This window comes from Calonectris borealis, chromosome 1 (assembly GCF_964195595.1).
Source record: "Calonectris borealis chromosome 1, bCalBor7.hap1.2, whole genome shotgun sequence".
In the NCBI taxonomy this organism is placed as follows: Eukaryota; Metazoa; Chordata; class Aves; order Procellariiformes; family Procellariidae; genus Calonectris; species Calonectris borealis.
The window spans coordinates 153,730,007-153,747,774 of record NC_134312.1 but is presented as its reverse complement, the minus strand read 5'-3'; the positions used below and the strand labels follow the sequence as shown (position 1 = coordinate 153,747,774).

Sequence of the window (17,768 nt, the reverse complement as noted above, 5' to 3'; positions counted from 1 at the left end):
TTCACCAGCTTTCCAAAGTTTTGCTGTCCTTCTTAGTGATATTTCTAATTTAATCTCAGTGAAAGTGTAACAACCAGGAGATATGCTATTGCATTTGTAATATACGAGACGGACTGAATAATGTTACGAACCTTCTAGGACCAAAAAGCTATTAATATAGTGAACTCTTAATTCCCCTGCTATGTTTTACCTAGGTTTTAGAGCAATGGGAAAACAAACAGAGCTTTTTTAGCTCTGGGCTATGGGCCAGCTTTACTGGGTCTGGGCTGCCTTTGTATTGAGCTGCCCAGGTATCCTGCTCTCCTCCCCAGTACCTTTATTATCCTGACATCCCAGGCCCCCTCTACTTACCACGGTTAGTGGAGATTGAGACAGTTCAGTTCACTGACTTAAAGGAATTCAGCTCACACTGTGACACCTTTTTGCTGATTTTACTAACCACTGGCCATTCACAAGAAGGAAAAAAAAGCTGGAGACCACCAGCTCTATCATCACCTTCTTGGATATGGCAAGGCAGTCAGCTCCAGTTAGCCCTTTAGGGGACCAGCTTCTGATATGAATAACAGATTCAGAAACCTGATTTCTGAGCTTGGGACCCCTCAAATGAGGCAGCAGGTGTCCAGCCTTTAAGGCACAGACAGGATAATTCTGCGGGGCAGCTCCCCTATTGCTTTACAAGCCTCTTTCTCTATACACATGTAACAGTTGATATGGCAGATGCTCTGAGAGGTAGAACTCACCAGGAAGATGAATACAAATTGAGTTAAAGATTAAGCCGAGTTCAAGCAGCATAAACTGACTTAGTTATATTTTAAATTTTTGGGCATCCAAATGCTGTTTCCTCAAATCTCTACTCATTTTTCATTAATGCTTCATGAGGCCCTCAGAAGACCTCATTGCTTTACATCCGCCCTGGCTCTGCTTCTGTGAAAGCAATTTTTGTGTATTCTGGGAAACAGATGTGAGTAAGAGATGGATTTGGGTAGATTTGAGGATTGCCATTCTCTTGACACTTTTCTGGAAGTTCAAAGAGGTACTTGTCATCGACCCCAGCTTTTGGGAAGAAACATAGGCCAGTTTCGGGACACCACAGATTTTTGCTGGATCAGGCTAAAGCCCAAGACCAGAGCGACACACGAGACTATTAACACGTTAGACCTCCCCATCCCCCAGTGAACTTTTGTTGGCCTCTCCTCGTCCTGAAAGAAAGGGGGAAAAACATCCTTTTTGTAGTGGCTGGTTATTATATAAAGCAAATCAAGAGTGAAGGGAGGGAGCAAAGAGATGGCACAGAGCCCGATAAGTGCACCCTTAAATCTATAATTAAAACCAAAGGCAAGTTCCCAATATAGCCAATTCAGTTATATAAGATCTTACAAAAGCTTCACACTGTTTGCTGGGTTTTGCTTTATTACTGTTCCCTCTCCTCGGAGTTCACTTCAGGTCAGTAGCAGATGTGGTATTGCAGTCAGAGTTTATGGCAGGGTAGAAATCTCACAGTGCCCTGTTTGTAAAGATATGCAAGTGTGCACCCAGAGGGGAAAAATAATCACTGGCTCTACTTGAAAGAGAAGAAGTTAATGGTCACTCTGGAGCTCACTTCAGGCCACCTTCAGCTCCGGAAACAGATTGCTAGTTACCAAGAAATTACTTTAAATGGTGTCCTGAGAGTCTGTAAAAGGCTCCTCCTTGCTCACCGATCAGAGAAACATGGCAAAACTACATGTAAGAAATCAGCCTGGATATGGCCTGGCTAGCTGGCCAGACTAAGCCATGAGAATACAGAAGGGTTCTCAGAAAGCCCATGACAAGTCTATACCACATTTCTTCATGCCTACTAACAGCAGCCTGCAGGAAAACACGAGTTCAGCTGGCATTTTTGTAAGTGTAGGCAGCTCACTGTTCTGTGCAACTGCACTGGGAGTAGCTATCTCCACGTGGGAGTTGGAACATGTATGAGAACTACATTAAATAGTATGCAAGCTAGATTTCAGAAATATAAATAAAAAGCAGTTATCATAAGTGATAAAACCCTTCGCTACTGCATCCTCCTCTTGCATTCTTTACAGCAGGGGTAGGCAGTAGCATTGCTAGAAGCAATGGTTTCCTAGGGCCATGCTGAAACTAAGCTCTTCCTCCATATTAAAAAACCCAAACAACCCAAACCACCAAGAATACTGTGTTTAAACACAGAAGAACCACGCAGCAGCAATCAGCACTGCGCAGACATCCATGTATTTCTGAGATACCAGATTTCAAAGATAAGAAGAATGTGGGTGCCTGGTTAAGTGACCAAGTGCAGGCACATGCAACATGTGCAACCTCCAATTTCATCAGTTAATGCAATTTGCTGGAGTCTCATATGCCAGGGTGGTAAATCTCCTCAAGAAGAACTTATGTGGAAGAAGCTGACGATTGCTGAGTGTAGCACCAACATTCACAGATTGACATACCTTCATGTTCTACATCCCAATTATATTTAGATTAATTTGTCCCACAAAAGTAGAAGTAGGGGAAAATAGAACACTTTCAAAAAAATCCTAAAATGCTACTCTTTTTTCCCGAGACAATCAGAAACGTTACCATTTTTTACCAACATGATAGGTAGCAGAAAAATGGGAAGAATTATTTCCAGGAATGTTTGTGAAATCTATGACCATCTTTTCTTTGCAATATGAAACCTCAATGAAATGTACCTTTTAAAAATTAGGAGGCCACATCGATTTAAAGGATATGTTAATTGCTTGAACTCTGTTGTCTCTTTTGAGCCGTGATACTTCCCAGCTTGCAAATATCGTATGCAAAAGTACAGAGGAAATCACCATGGGCAAAACTGCTGATACAGTATACTTAAAGTTTTATATCTGATTGGATTCAATTCCAGTTCCTCCTGCATGCCTCCATCAGAGGATTTTTGTGGTTAATATCTGTCAATGTCAGGCACTAAAACGGTTATCCAAAAAGTATTGTTTAAATTGCACTGGTTTGAGAGCCAGGGCTCAGCTCTGCAAAGACCCGCGCGGAAGAGCTGTGGGAAGGAGAGGCTCAGGGATCCCGCTTTCCTCCTGCACCCGCTGGTCTTCGTGGCAATGCAGGTGCTGGCAGAGCTCCAGCCTCAGTAGCACAAGGCCCGTCAAAGGCAGATTGGTCTTTCCAGTGCAATGGCTCCACAGCTGCCACGCAAACCAGCAGACCTAGTGGTATGCAGGAGGAACGCCTGCTTCCCTTTCAAAAGCTTACACACAGTGCAAAGACACACTGGCTCCCAAAGGGCATCTGCACACAACATAAATATGATGTTTTCACAAAGTTATGCGAAGCCATGTAAGATGTACAGGACATAAATGAGAAATGGGCTCATTAAGTTTAATTGGGATGTAATATCAGCCCAGACTGTATCTGCTGACAACCACCACCAAGTAACTATCTGCAAGAAGGTTGACATCTTTATATTAAAAGGGAGGATTGACACTAAAAAATAAGGCTCACATTGTTAGTATTTTCATCATAAGAGTGTGTCATGAGCTGTTGTTTTCTGAGCAAAGACAATGATCAGACAAGCTTTTGTGATGCTATCACAGAATCACAGAGTGGTTGAGGTTGGAAGGGACATCTGGGGGTCATCTTGTCCAACCCCCCTGCTCAAGCAGGGACACCTAGAGCAGGACCATGTTCAGACAGCTTTTGAATATCTCGTTATATAAAAATAATTGTTAATATCTCCTTGTCTATAAATCCATGTAGTCTTCCAGCTGTATATTCAATACAACAACTAGTAGCAGTAAGCAGGCATTATCCACTTACCAGGTGATGTTCTTGGACAAAACACAATTTTTACCTGGGGAAATAAGAGAAAGATGGGTACAACACAGGCTCTTAACACTAGACTATAGCACTTCTTTCTCTCTTTGGAAGGGCACCACACACAGTCTAACAAGAACTTCTATAAACAGTGTAAGCGAGAAGCACCACCAGCAGTTCCATGTACACAAACTCTTCTCTTGTGTCTATCTAGAAAGCATTTCCATCAGTATACTGCCATCTTTCACATGTTCTTATAGATAGAAGCTCAAGAAAAAAGTGCATCTGGCAACATTTTCACAGGCAAAAGATGGTCAACAAGTGCTGTGCAAATCTCATGAAGAAGAATTGATGTCTATGCCAGTCTTACGCTGCTTTCTCATGTGACATCCACTCTAACTGATACCACTGGGAAAAAAAAATTTGATGGCTCAATGTGTCTGTTAGTTTTGTGGTGTTTTTTACCTAATCAAGTCAAAGTCATCAAGCTTGAGCTCTAAAAGCTAATCAGGTTCTGGGTGGGATTGACTTGAATACAGGATTCCATTTCCTTGAACGCATTTGATAATCATTACAGTCTATCAACTTGATAAAATAACCTCATTGTGTCAATGATAGCACTAATCGACTCACTTTCCAGGGCTCAGATGGTCTAACAAGTATTTTATTCTTGATACTTGTTTCACAACTAATTTGCACTGTCTCATAGATTGATTTTCAGCTTCAGGTGCTATGTCTTCTCCTCCCATAATATGCTAAAAAACAAGTTTCAGTTCATAGTGCTATGCTGACATCTCATTCCCTTTTAATTTCCTTTTTTTATGTTTTACATCATGAAACTGCAATGATTTCAAGGGACCATTCAAATAAGGTACTGTGCTGGTTTTGGCTGGGGTAGAGTTAATTTTCTCCATAGCAGCTAGTATGGGGCTGTGTTTTGGATTTGTGCTGGAAACAGTGTTGGTAACACAGGGATGTTTTCCTTATTGTTGAGCAGTGCTTACACAGAGCCAAGGCCTTTTCTGCTCCTCACCCCACCCCACCAGCGAGGAGGCTGGGGGTGCACAAGAAGTTGGGAGGGGACACAGCTGGGACAGCTGACCCCAACTGACCAAAGGGATATTGATGTCATGCTCAGCATATAAAGCTGGGGGAAGAAGAAGGAAGTGGGGACAGACGTGATGGCATTTGTCTTCCCAAGCAACCGTTACGCATGGTGGAGCCCTGCTTTCCTGGAGATGGCTGAACACCTGCCTGCCAATGGGAAGGAGTGAATGAATTCCTTGTTTTGCTTTGCTTGCGTGCACAGCTTTTGCTTTACCTGTTAAACTGCCTTTATCTCAACGCACGATTTTTCTCACTTTTACCCTTCTGATTTTCTCCCCCATCCCACCAGTGGGGAGTGAGTGAGCGGCTGCGTGGTGTTTTGTTGCTGGTTGGGGTTAAACCACAACAGTCCTTTTTGGCACCCAACGTGGGGCTCAAAGGGTTTGAGATAATGATAGATCTGATTGGAATGTGCTAGATGGAATTTATAGCTGTTATTGCTGTTTAGCTATTAATGGGCAGGCTCCTGTGCTTGCCATGGGGCTTGCTTGCCTTACTGTGTATTAGAGTCTAGTGCTCGTTAGTGGCTGCTTTTTGCTCTCGCTGCTTGCTGTACTGCTGCACTGCTGATCGCCTTAGTGTGCTGTGCCTGGGAACATTCTGATAACAGCAGTGGCCATGCGCCTGGGCTGGCAGAGGGCCAGGGCATCGCTGCTGCTTCTGTGCTGCTGTGCTGGACAGGCTGGAACTCCAGTGTGAACTTGAGTCGAAGTGACAGTGACCTGTTGATGAGCCCACGCAGGAGCAGGACACCCCGAAGCATCTCTGGCCGTGTATAAGCCCACGCCAGAGCAGGTACATCTCGAAGCGTCTGTGGCCGTGGTTATGTCTGTGTCGCAGCAGGTATACCTCTGAAGGGATTGTGGCCCAAGGATAAGTCACGCTGAAGAAGGTACACCTCGAAGCATCTGTGGATAAGTCCATGCTGCAGCAGGTACACATTGAAGCATCAGTGGCCTGCATGAGGTCATGCTGGAGCACCTCAAAGCGTGTGGCCATGGATAAGCCCACGACAGAGCAGGTACACCCCTGGAGGGACTGCAGCCATGGGTAAGGCCATGTTGGAGCAGGTTTACTTCTGAAGGGACTATGGCTGTGGGTAAGGCCATGCTGGAGCGGGTATATCTCTGAGGGCATTGTGGCCCATGGAGAAGGCCACATTCAAAGCAACTGTGGCTGTGGATAAGTCTACGCCGTAGCAGGTATACCCCTGGAGAGACTGTAGCTTATAGATAAGGCTCCACGTGGAGCAGGTACTCCCCTAAGGGACTGCAGTCTGTGGAGAAGTCCAAGCCAGAGGAGGGGCAGGGGGAGGAGTTCATTGTAATGTTAAACTCTATGGTCTGGTCCAAAGGAACCAGAGGTGGAGATTGTAACAGAAATACATTTAAATTGTTGTAACCTGGGATTTGAGTTGCATGTTACGGGAATTACTGTTGCAGGAACCCCTTGTTGCTAGCCAGGCTAGGAGCAAGGGGCGGAGTTCATTGCAATGTTAAACCCTATAACCTGGCCCAAAGGGACCAGGGGTGGTGATTGTAATGGAAATACCTTTAAATTGTTGTAACGCATTATCTGAATTGCGTATTATAGGAATTACTGTAGCAGGAACCACCTGAACCAATGGAGCACAAGCCTTACAAGAAGCAGTGCAAGTGCAGCAGTGACCCGACCTGAGCTGGCTTTGGTGCCCAATAGCTCCACGCAACACACCACCTCTCCTGTCCCAAGTGACCACCGTAAGAGATGGAGCCCAAAGTCATGGACTAAACGACCTCCATGGACATTTTGTGGACATCTGTGGACATTTTAAAGACATTTTATAGGGATGGTCCGTAGACTAAGGAAATGATATCTGTGTATTATATCAAAGGATGGGAAGGGGGGTGGCGGTTAATGAGGATATCTTGGATAGTGTGGGACCTGAGCATGATGTAAATGATAGGGAATAAGGGGTGGAGAATATGCTGGTTTTGACTGGGGTAGAGTTAATTTTCTTCATAGTAGCTAGTATGGGGCTATGTTTTGGATTTGTGCTGGAAACAGGGTTGATAACACAGGGATGTTTTAGTTACCACTGAGCAGTGCTTACACAGAGCCAAGGCCTTTTCTGCTTCTCACACCATCCCACGAGCGAGGAGGCTGGGGGTGCACAAGAAGTTGGGAGGGGACACAGCTGGGACAGGGATATTCCATACTGTATGACGTCATGCTCAGCATATAAAGCTGGGGGAAGAAGAAGGAAAGGGGGGATGTTCGGAGTCATGGTGTTTGTCTTCCCAAGTAACCATTACGCGTGATGGCTTTCCTGGAGGTGGCTGAACACCTGCCTGCCGATGGGAAGGAGTGAATGAATTTCTTGTTTTGCTTTGCTTGCGTGCATGGCTTTTGCTTTCCCTATTAAATTGTCTTTATCTCAACCCACGAGTTTTCTCACTTTTACCCTTCCAATTCTCTCCCCATCCCACTGGGGGCGGGGAGTAAGCGAGTGGCTGCCTGGGGCTTAGTTGCCGGCTGGGGTTAAACCACGACAGGTACATAACATGTATATGACAGATCTTAGGTACTGTGTCAGAGGATAAATGTTATAGGACAGCCTCTGATTTCTCAGTACAGTAACAGCCTCTTTCTCATTAGAGTAATCTGCTAACGTATCTTTTTTTTTGTTTATCCTCTGTTTTGATTTCTCCAAGCCTTCCACTATTTCTTTCATTTTAATCTCTGAGGTTTTCACTTTAGATAGAGCAATTGATAAAGGAAATGCCAGGTAGAGTGTCACTTTCCGTTCATGCTATTTTCCTCCCTTAATGTTTTCAAGACACTTTTCAGTTATCATTAAACCCCCCCCCTTAGAATGTACACGTTCAAACTTATACTTAACAACAGTGAAACTAGAGATCACTATGGCAAAGGTAAAGTCCAAAACCTTTCTCAGTTTCTTCGCTGTTCTTTTTCAGATGTGTAACTTGCAGAAAAACTGTCCATGATTTTCAAGACTTTTCCACCATTTGGAGCTGTTACGTCTAGCATAGAACCTGCCTCCCAGTGCCGTTTCTGACCATGTTTTGCTCTGAAGACTTCAGATTCTTCCCAGGTGACTTTTTTCAAAAACATCCTGTGATAAAGTGCCTGGATGCGAATAAATTGGTCATCGAGATAAGGAGTAAGTAAATGGCTTCTCTTAAATAAGCCAATTAAAAATGTTTTTATTATAGACCCCTTTTTGCTGTGCACTCTTTTAGAACTGATTTTTAATTTCTATACACCTATAGAAGATAACTATGAACAAATACTTCAGCAATGCTCCTGCACATAACATACTTTTGGAAATAGGCTTGAGAGAAGAGCTACTCATGTTCTCCTGCCCCTCAGCTGTGACAAGAAAGAAAAAGAAATCTTAGTCCAATCTTTGAAACAAACAAAACCCACAGAAAAAATAAAATCTGTGATCCCCTTCTTGTCTTCTTCCCAGGGAAACTGTAGCAGGTGAGACCCAGGGTGGTAGGAAAGATTTTTCTCAGTGCTTCAGAATTATCCATTCTTCCTGCTTGTAGAAGTAAAACAGAAAATACAGTGATGGGTCCTAGTCAGATTTGTACTTAGGCATGGAAACTGCTTCTCTCCAGTGACTGTACAAAGGACCAGAGTCTGTCAGTAGCAGTCTGAATCACTGGAGATTTTGGATGCTATAGTAGTCAGAAAGCCTGAATCAGGCACCCCAGGTAGTCAGGTGGAGTCTAAAAATCAGAAAAATAAGGGAGACAGAGCACCACAAACTCAGAGGGTAGATGTTTTTCTGTTTTAAGTCTTCAAATCTACCTTAAATCTATGCTATGAATGTAGCACATTGGTTACTTCTGCTGTGGGTAATGAGGCACCTTCTGAAAGCGCTTGCTAAATTACACAACATCTGAATGCAGGATGGGATTATGGCACCTCTCTGCTCTTTTAGCATTTCATTTGCATGCAGCAAGTGCTCTTATCTACTCGCATGCTGTCAAAAATGTGTGTCTTTTGTGTCTCACAGAAGTTGTGTAATGGGAGGAGGTTCCTCCCTAGAACCCATCCCTTACACTGCAGGTATTTGAGGTTTCCAGCCTGCTGGTAGCAGGCAGACATATATTATTGGTAGTGCCAGCAACTGTTCTCTTGTCTTAGCCTAACGTGGAAACAATTGCTCAGGGGTCCTGTAAATAATAGTTCTTTGGTATCATTTTCCAAAAAAAAAAAAAAAAGCGCCCCTCAGTACACAATAAGCTGGCAGTAATTTTCACATTACTCCAGACAGTATCCCATTCATTGCTTGACGGATCCATTTTTAATTCAGATTTCTACTTCTCCTTTAGCTCTCCTGTTGCAGGTAGACAATAGAATTTAACTATTTGTGTCCATCACCCATGGCTTTATTTGCTGCCAAACTGTTTCAGGAGGATATCTAGCAAAAAGCACAGACTAGTGCTCAGGGCTGTCTGTCCTACAGAGAGCACAGGAATTTGGGGGAAAAAAGAGAAAGCTAAGAAGACCTGACAGTAGCTAGTGTGAAGCCACCTCACGCGCAGGAGATTGGTCTTTAAAATACATCTGCTTGACTCAACTCAGGGACACAGTACAGTAAATAATGAGGAGATTGAAGAGGAAGAAATACAGTTCTAAGAAAAACTGCACCCCAGCCTAGTGCATTTAAAAACTGTTCCCAAAGTGATTGTAAGTAATGCAAATTATGCCAGAGAATAGAAAGTACTCATATCTCAATCTGTAGTTTTGTTATCTGCACAGAATCCAATGCCTGAAACATCTCTAGCAAGCCCTTGGCCCACTTGCACGTGTAATAATGGTGTTTGTTTTGTGGGGGGCAAAGAGAGGCAGAGACGGAGCAAAAGCAAGTTTCGGAGAGTGGCACTATCAGTGCTATGAGCCCTACGCGGTACAAAAGCAGTTTCTCTGAGGACTGATGGTTTGTTCGTACACAGGGAGGCTGCTAGGAAATCAAAGGCAACGTTAGGTCTCTGTCAATTCGAATGAACCCCTCTTTCCAGCTGTCATAAAATCAATGTATTCCCTCTATACTTGCCCTGACGACTATGCTGAAATAAACTTCTAGGAGAAGCAGTACCCAAGTATTACATGAAGATAGTGATTGTGCCTGGCTGAATTGTTCTCTCTGGATACAAATGCTAGTCATAGGTTCCCGATTTTTTTTCTGTTCCCCACAGCAACTGAGGTGCAGGTGTGCTTCTCAGAAAAATTCCTGCCTAGGATATCTGCAGCGTGCAGTAGTGTCTGCGCAGAAACAGATGATCCTCGAGCTTGTGTCAGCAGACCTGCGTGGCTGGGCAAAATTAGTTTTCAGAGCAACAATTCTGAGGTGCCATCTGCAAAGCACAAGAATGCATCATACCATGAGAGTACAAAATATATGCATCTTCATCCAAGATGCTGGCCTATCTCCCCCTGCCATATGCTCCAACTGCTAAGCTAAGTTCCCATTCCTGAGTATGTGCCAGACAGTAAAAACAGCATAACCCTTTGAGTTAGGGCTACCGGATCTTCAACTGATCATGATTCAGCAGCTGAAAATTCAAATGAAGATGTAATATTCATGGCTGATAGTGAAAAGTGAAGAGAATTAAAAAGTAGGAACCAGAAGAAAGTAACCTGAGATATCTTTCATTTTTCTTTTCTTTTTTTTCTGTGTTAGACTCCCGTGTCTCACACGGCGGGAGGGAACTCACAAAGGGATTAAAGAAAGAGCATAAGCCAACATCATATAAGGGGTAAGTAACTGAAAGGTGGTTGAATCTAAACATGTCCCAATTGACTGTTACTTCCTTACTGAAAATTTCAGAATTTAAGAATGAAATGGATAGCAATTAACAGAAATTCACACAATTGAGTAATCACCCAAAATTGTTATAGAAATCATTAGAGAAATAGATGTCCCATTAATTTTTTAAGCCAACATAAAGAATCTAATGGAGAATTACAGCCTCATTAGCACACTGCACTACCTTTAAAATTTTTCACTCTATTCAGAATGACCAGATCTGAACTCTATGTTTTCAAACCAGAAAAGATAAAAGTAAGCCAAAAGTACCTCCTCCAAAGACTACTGGGGAATTAATGTTGATTCTCAATCACATTTTATCGAAATTCAACAGTGTGGGGTTACACTTTCACTGGAATGAAGGTTTAACAAGCACAAGAAAGAACCTTGGAGCAATAATTAGATAATTACAGAAATGCCATCCCTTTAAGTACCACTGAACTGCTCCCACAGGGGATTCACAGGAAGACCCTCGTACAAAATGAGTGGAAATCCAGCACCAGTGCTGAGAGATATCGGCCCCGGTTCTACAGACACTTACTGACGTAAATCATCTCACACAACGGAAGTCCAGGCTGTGCTCATTTTTACCTGTGCTCACCCCTGCACATAAGAAATGCATATTCTTCTTTGCTGGAAAAATCCAGCCCTTTGCAAATACGGATGCCTCATTTGCAAAGGAACAAAAGTTGCCCCACTTCACTAAAAAAGCGGGCAGCAAGATTCCACGAGGGAAGGAATTTGGGTGGTTAGGACCACCGGATGACAGGAATATCAGCTCCACTGAACCATCTTCCTCTTTATGGCAGGCACAAAGAGAGCTGTAAGGACATGGGGAAGACAAAGTAGAGAAGGAACAAATTCAGAAATATGGCTGCAGTTTGAGCCTTCCTGTGCCTTCCTCTGCTGTTGGCTACAGCCATTGCCATAGAGCAGCTGCTGGCCACCAGCAACAGTGGAGCAGGCTTCCAGCCAGCCCAGTTTATTTGCCCAGTGTCCAACACATGATTATTCTGTGGGATCCTGAGCAGGATAATAGCTTGTCCCTTGCACATCAGTGATATCCAAATATAAAATAAAACATTGTGTACGAAGCAGTACAACTTCTGTAATCACTTAGCTTTGGTGGAATCTTCAGGAAGAATGTAAAGACCCAAGCAGGGGAAATCAGAGGCACACTTTTCAACACAAGTAAACCCACAAATTATATCACGTGTTGCCAGCAGAAGTCAGTTTTATTCTTGTCATTTGCTTTGTACTACTTCTGCTTTTAATATGTATTTGCCATCTTAGACACTCTATATATGTCTCCCTTTTACCATAAATCAAAAAATATGCTTCCATTAGACTTGGCAAGCATTTAATTTTCTGTCAGAGTGTCCTGGGAGCACAAGCCCTCTTCGCTTTGCCATCCTTACCCTTAGTGCATCTCCGATGTCTACGTACAAGTTTGCATAATTCCCTGAGACACGCACGTTCCTGGTGCTGCCTGGCAAGACTTACAGCAGCAAGACAAGATGTTGCAATGTGTACATCAACCCCATAGTGACTATTGTAAAAAGGGGGAAATAGAGGTAAAAGCACTCACAGTAAAAAATGCTCAATGAAGAGAAAAGCAAGCAAACAGGAATCATTTACATGCATACAATACAAAGGATGTTATCAGAATCTGGGACATGTTTTATATAGATACACCTACTATTCTTAATCTTCTTTAGTTTAAGTAAGGCAATTATTCACTGGGCTCTAGATACTGTGCAGAAAATTCTATCTTTTTATCTGCAAAGAGTGCTATTTGCACATTGCTGCTTTCAATGGCTAGGTAATACGGAGTAGACATTTCCTCCTACCTCTTAAGAAAAAAAATGCCATTTTTTGCATGAGTTTAGTGATTATGGATGCTGTCATTCCTACCACTCCAGAAATGTATTTATACAGAACTGCTTCCTTCAGCACAAGCCCCCTCACAATGGTCTGCCTGGCACCTCATTCCTGGACTCTCACGCCTGGAGGCAACCAGAGCTTTAGCTGCATCTTCTTTAGCGACAGAAAGTCAGGTTTTAGAAGGAGGCCATGATTCAGTGCACCACTCGAGCACCTGCTTGACTTTAAGCGTGTGTGCACTCCTGTGCGTATTCAGCAACCGCTTGAGGCCAGGCCTACATTACTGCTTGTGTTTAAATTACATGGAAGCCTGTTGGACTCAAGCACATGTTTCAGTGCTTTGTGAAATAGGATCCACAGTGATTAGGAACCCAGAAAACATCCTGCGTATAGCCAGATTCTGACAATTATATTTTACTTGGACTTAATTTTCTTGGGCACAGGGCTGAAGTAAGTGGATTTGAACACAACCATATCCAAGACACTTCTTTGTTCTGAATTTTCTGAGAACAAGTACCCTGTATCTATGCATTTTTCCCTTGATATAAACTTTTCTAATGAGTGGTTAAGAGGTACTAACCTTTAAATTTTAGGCATGAGACCACTGTTCCCCGAGATGTTCATTAACTTTAAAAAGTCTCTGGAGGGATTGCTGTACTGTTTTGGAAAGTGGCTGATCACTCCACTTTGTCCAGCTATATGGCTTTCACAAGAGGCACCTGTCCCCAGGTTCCCCCCACCACATGCACAGCATTTAAAGACATTTAAGAGATCTAGGAAGAAGAAATTCAACTAAAGGCTGATTTCCCTTCCAGTACATTCAGATGGGCCAAGGGTTGAATGCATTTGGCTTTGTTGCCCTACGGAATTTCCTGAGAAGAAATCATTGCTAGTGAGCAGCTCAGCCAGAGCTGTTCTCCAGCCTGCTACTAAGATGCCTTAAAAGAGCTCACTATTTTACTCTCTTTTAACTTATTTTTAAAACAACCTAGTTTACTTACCTTACAAAATATCTACATGAGAGCATTCATGTTACTGTAGGAACTATGTATATAGATAAATGGCTTTCCTCAGAGGAATATATAAAACAAACTCACATGAGTTTGCTTATATGAGCAAATGATCCTATTTTATGCAAGCATCTCATACATCCACAAACATTTCCCAGGACGCATTTGCACAGGACAGGGACTGGTCATAATAGATTGACTGGTCTGACTTTAAGCTGGCATCTTCAGTATGCACACAGGGCAGACCCATGGCTGAGAAGAACTGTTTTTGCAAGGACTCTGTCGAGAATGCCTACTCGACTAAACAAAAATGACAGTATATGGAGCTAATGTCTTTCTTCCCCTCATCTTTGTGATTTTAAATCTGGCTTAAGAGATGGGTGAATGCTGAGGGAAAGCCGAAGGGTCAGTCCTGCCCCAGGCAGACAGCAGGGGGTCTGGAAGTTTTCCTCTGGGTTTTGTTTCGGATTGGTGTTTGTTCTGAAGCAGGGGTATCAGAACGTGTTCCCCCACAGGCATTTTTCACAGACATGCACAGACACACAGACACAGACACACACACAGACACACAGACACAGCTTCACACAGACACAGCCACACACATGCTGCCCTTCACAAAATGGTACTCGATTATGATGTGCAAGAGGTGAATTTTGCGCTATTTATTCAGGGCTAGTACGTGCTGTAATAAAGCATCTTCTCTCCCACACCCACTCTTACTAGTACGATTGGAAAGTGAGTATTTCCTGCAGAAGGGATATTGATGATGGTGCATTTAACTGTGGTTCCTGCACTGTCACAGCGTGTGCATGAGGGAGGAGGCTCCTTTAAAGGTCCTTTAATTCTTCAATCCTCTAGGATTTTCAGCAACCATAGGACATAAATGCAGTGCGATATATTCTTTTGGCCCCTGAAGTAAAGTAACCATGACACATTTGTAATTAAGACATTAATTTACATTTTGTGGTGTGAAAAAAATATGCTGAGGCAATGATATAAAAAAATCCCAAACTGAAAAAAACCAATTCAAATCTTAGACATGCAACAATTTTCCCAAGATTATTCTGAGTAAAGCATCATAGTTCCTGGCTCAATGTCTGTATTTCAAGATTCTCTCTCTTTTTCTGAAACACACACACATCCCAGTTTTCCCTGGCATCTCTTAAATAACCACTACATATCCTTTCCTTCCCCCCTTACACCCCCTTGCCTTTCTACGGGGTTCTCTTCTCTTTTTTTCTTCCTTCCCTCTCTTGTTCTCCTGCCTCCAGGACCTCATAGTTACTACTTCATGCCCAATCGCTCCTATTCAGTCCTGTCTCCCTTTCTCTCTAACCACTGGTAAGGAAAACTTACCAGAATGTGTATTCTCCAAGTACTCTTCTCATTTAAATGTGAAGAAGAGTCATCAGGGCCTCTCTCCTAGTGAAGAATTGGTCATTTGTCAGTTGAAGAAGTTTCCTATCTTTATGTACTTTTGAATAACTTAAGATTTTCGTGTCTTATGTTTTGGTTGTAAAAATAAGCGTCTTGCGGAAAAACCAAAAGCAAAATGGTATTATTCTGTCTAACACAAGTCACAACCAAACTTTTGAGTGCTTAAAGACCCCAGCTATGCTTTTAACCATAAATTGCTTTCTAGTATCTAGTTTATCAGAAAGGTTTGTTTCCCAAAATGTGCAGAAAGACTGCCTTCGAATTCCGCGCAGCTTAACTTTCAGACACGCTTTCCCTGGTGTCGCACACCAATTCCCTCCCTCCCTGCTTACATGCATATTCAATGGACCATATGCTTGATCTCAAATATCTCCAGGCATTATGGATCCTATTCATCAAGAAGTGGCTTGTACACTCATGAGCAAGGGAAAAAAAAAAGAGGCCTTTTCAAAGAGCATTCAAGGGTTTTCTGAGAAAGAAATCCCAGTACACCGTGACCTGTACGTACCAGGCCGCGGTCCACTTTAAACTAAACCCACATGTTTCTGCCGAAAACACACACATGGGCATTAAGAAATTCTCATTATTTTGTGATAAAGGGGGCCTGCATAGAGATCTCAGGAGGGATTTAAGCGGGAGCTTATTGACAAACACAAACCTAGTGATTCCTTGGAATCCAAAGCAGTTTGTGGGGTGACACGGCAGTCCCATCTCCAACCCCCGGTACATGACAAAAGCAGAGGCAGCTCCAAAGCCGACACACCAACTGCCTCGGGATCTGCCACGCAGCCAGATGCCGTGTTGGGAATTTTTCCCTGACTCCGTGGCATATGGGCTTTGCATTGCCATTTGAAGAGCACGAGATGGACAGAAACAATCTGGAGAGGGTGGGAAATGGATGGCACGTCAGCCCAATGTTTATGTTTGCTATTTGGTTATTAGACGATGTTTAAATGCATCTTTGGCCTTCAGGCAAAGAAAAATCTTGACCGAAAGGAAGCCCTGATGTAACTGTATTAGTCGCAATGCAGTTAGTGTGGGGATTAATTTATCAACTTGTTTGTTTGGTTTTTGTTTTTTTCTAAAAACAAATTAAAATAATTTTTTTCCCCTGCATGTTGTCAGAAAAACACAGGAGCAATTCAGAATTATATTTAAATAGAAATTATGCTCCTGTAATCACACTTGCTTCTCAAAGCTGCGATACTCTGTTCGCTGCCTTGCCAAATCCAGATAAACTAGTCTGTGCAGGCCTGTCACCTACTGCAACCAGTCCCAGCAAAAGCTAAGAAGATTCCACGTGTGAGTGACTTACAGGTGCATGGAGGTGTCAGATCCATCCCTTGCTTCTTCATTAAGAGTTGCCTGACATTGCACCACTGCACTGTTTTTTCCAGAGCATGAAGAAAGCACTATACAAGCAGTAGACAAACAGCAGGGGCTGGAATTGCCAGTGGGAGAAGGTGACAAGGCAGGAGGTCCAGAGGAGGAGGGGACCACATGCCAAAGAAGCATGTACCAGGGAAAAAACACCACAGAGCAGAGGAACATGTGCACTGCAGGAAGAGGATAGAGAAGAACAGGAATGCAAATAGCACTGCAGAATGTTCGGGACACTTTTTTTTTTAAAACCAGAAAGCTAGATCTCAGGAAAAAGATATAAAATTTCCTGAGTAAGAAGCAGTGATGGGGCACACCAGTGCTGAAGGGAATCCCAGAAGGTACCACATATGGGAGTTTCAACAGCAGCAATGTGCCATATTGGCTTGCTTTCATCATTTTCAAGAGAGCTTGGTCTGATGGTTGTTAAAAGTAGTTCAAGTAGTACTAGACGAAACAACCCCCGATGTGACCACTTCCTTCTTCCATTTTCCTCACGGACCCTTCACCAACATATGGGTACACCTGTCTTTGCACCCACACAGCCTCGTACGCAGGTCGGCACATGAGCCACCCATGAGCCACCCATGAGGCAGGAAAGACTCTGCTCCTGCCGCTGCAGCTGCTCTGCGAACTCTGGAGCTTGGAGAATCATGATCACCAGGTGTGTATTGCCCCAGCTCACTTTTACAGGCAAGTAGGGATTCCCCCATCCAGCTATTCCTGACCGAGCCAGCACTATGTGAAAGGAGGGATGGAGGAAGGTCATGTTTCTGCACCAACTATTCCCAACACCATTTGCACGAAACATATCGCTCTCTGAATGCACTATGTTCTCCTAAAGCCGGTCGAGAAAATGGTGCTCCTTCCTGTCTGGCTGCCCCCTGCGTACCTTCACTGTTTGCGCCTTATATTTGTTTTTTTCCCCTGCAAGCAAGATTTCTCTCAGTTGTATTGATGAGCTGGAAAAAAGAAATAAGGAGAGAAAAATAAAAATAAGTGAAACGGAGGAATTACATTTTTCACCTCGTGCATGCACTGCTTGAACGACAACATTTGTACTTATGAATCCTCAATAAGTGCTTGACCTTTTCATTGTTTCTGCATTTATTGTTCTCTCAGTTCCACTTCCCATTCTCTACGCTACTGCATCTATTTAGATAGTTGCTCTTCAGCCTGTTTCTTCTTGCTTTGTTGAATTCTGACTCTGCAATCAGATGTTTGTGCAAAAGCTCTTACTGCCAGCAAGACTCTGACAGATTTGGGTGCATGAATGTCTGTGTCCTCAGTAGGGTCCTTGACTTTATTTTAAAAAAAGAAAAAGC

General features: G+C 43.2%; 1 long non-coding RNA gene across 1 annotated transcript; it reads left to right on the top strand.

The window, feature by feature from the left end:
- Positions 1–6,334: 6,334 nt before the first annotated feature.
- LOC142076644 (uncharacterized) lies at positions 6,335–17,454 on the top strand. The gene is made up of 4 exons (XR_012671249.1): positions 6,335–6,739; positions 7,866–8,071; positions 10,607–10,682; positions 16,461–17,454. It is a non-coding gene; the product is annotated as an uncharacterized LOC142076644 (long non-coding RNA).
- The last annotated feature ends 314 nt before the right edge of the window (positions 17,455–17,768 follow it).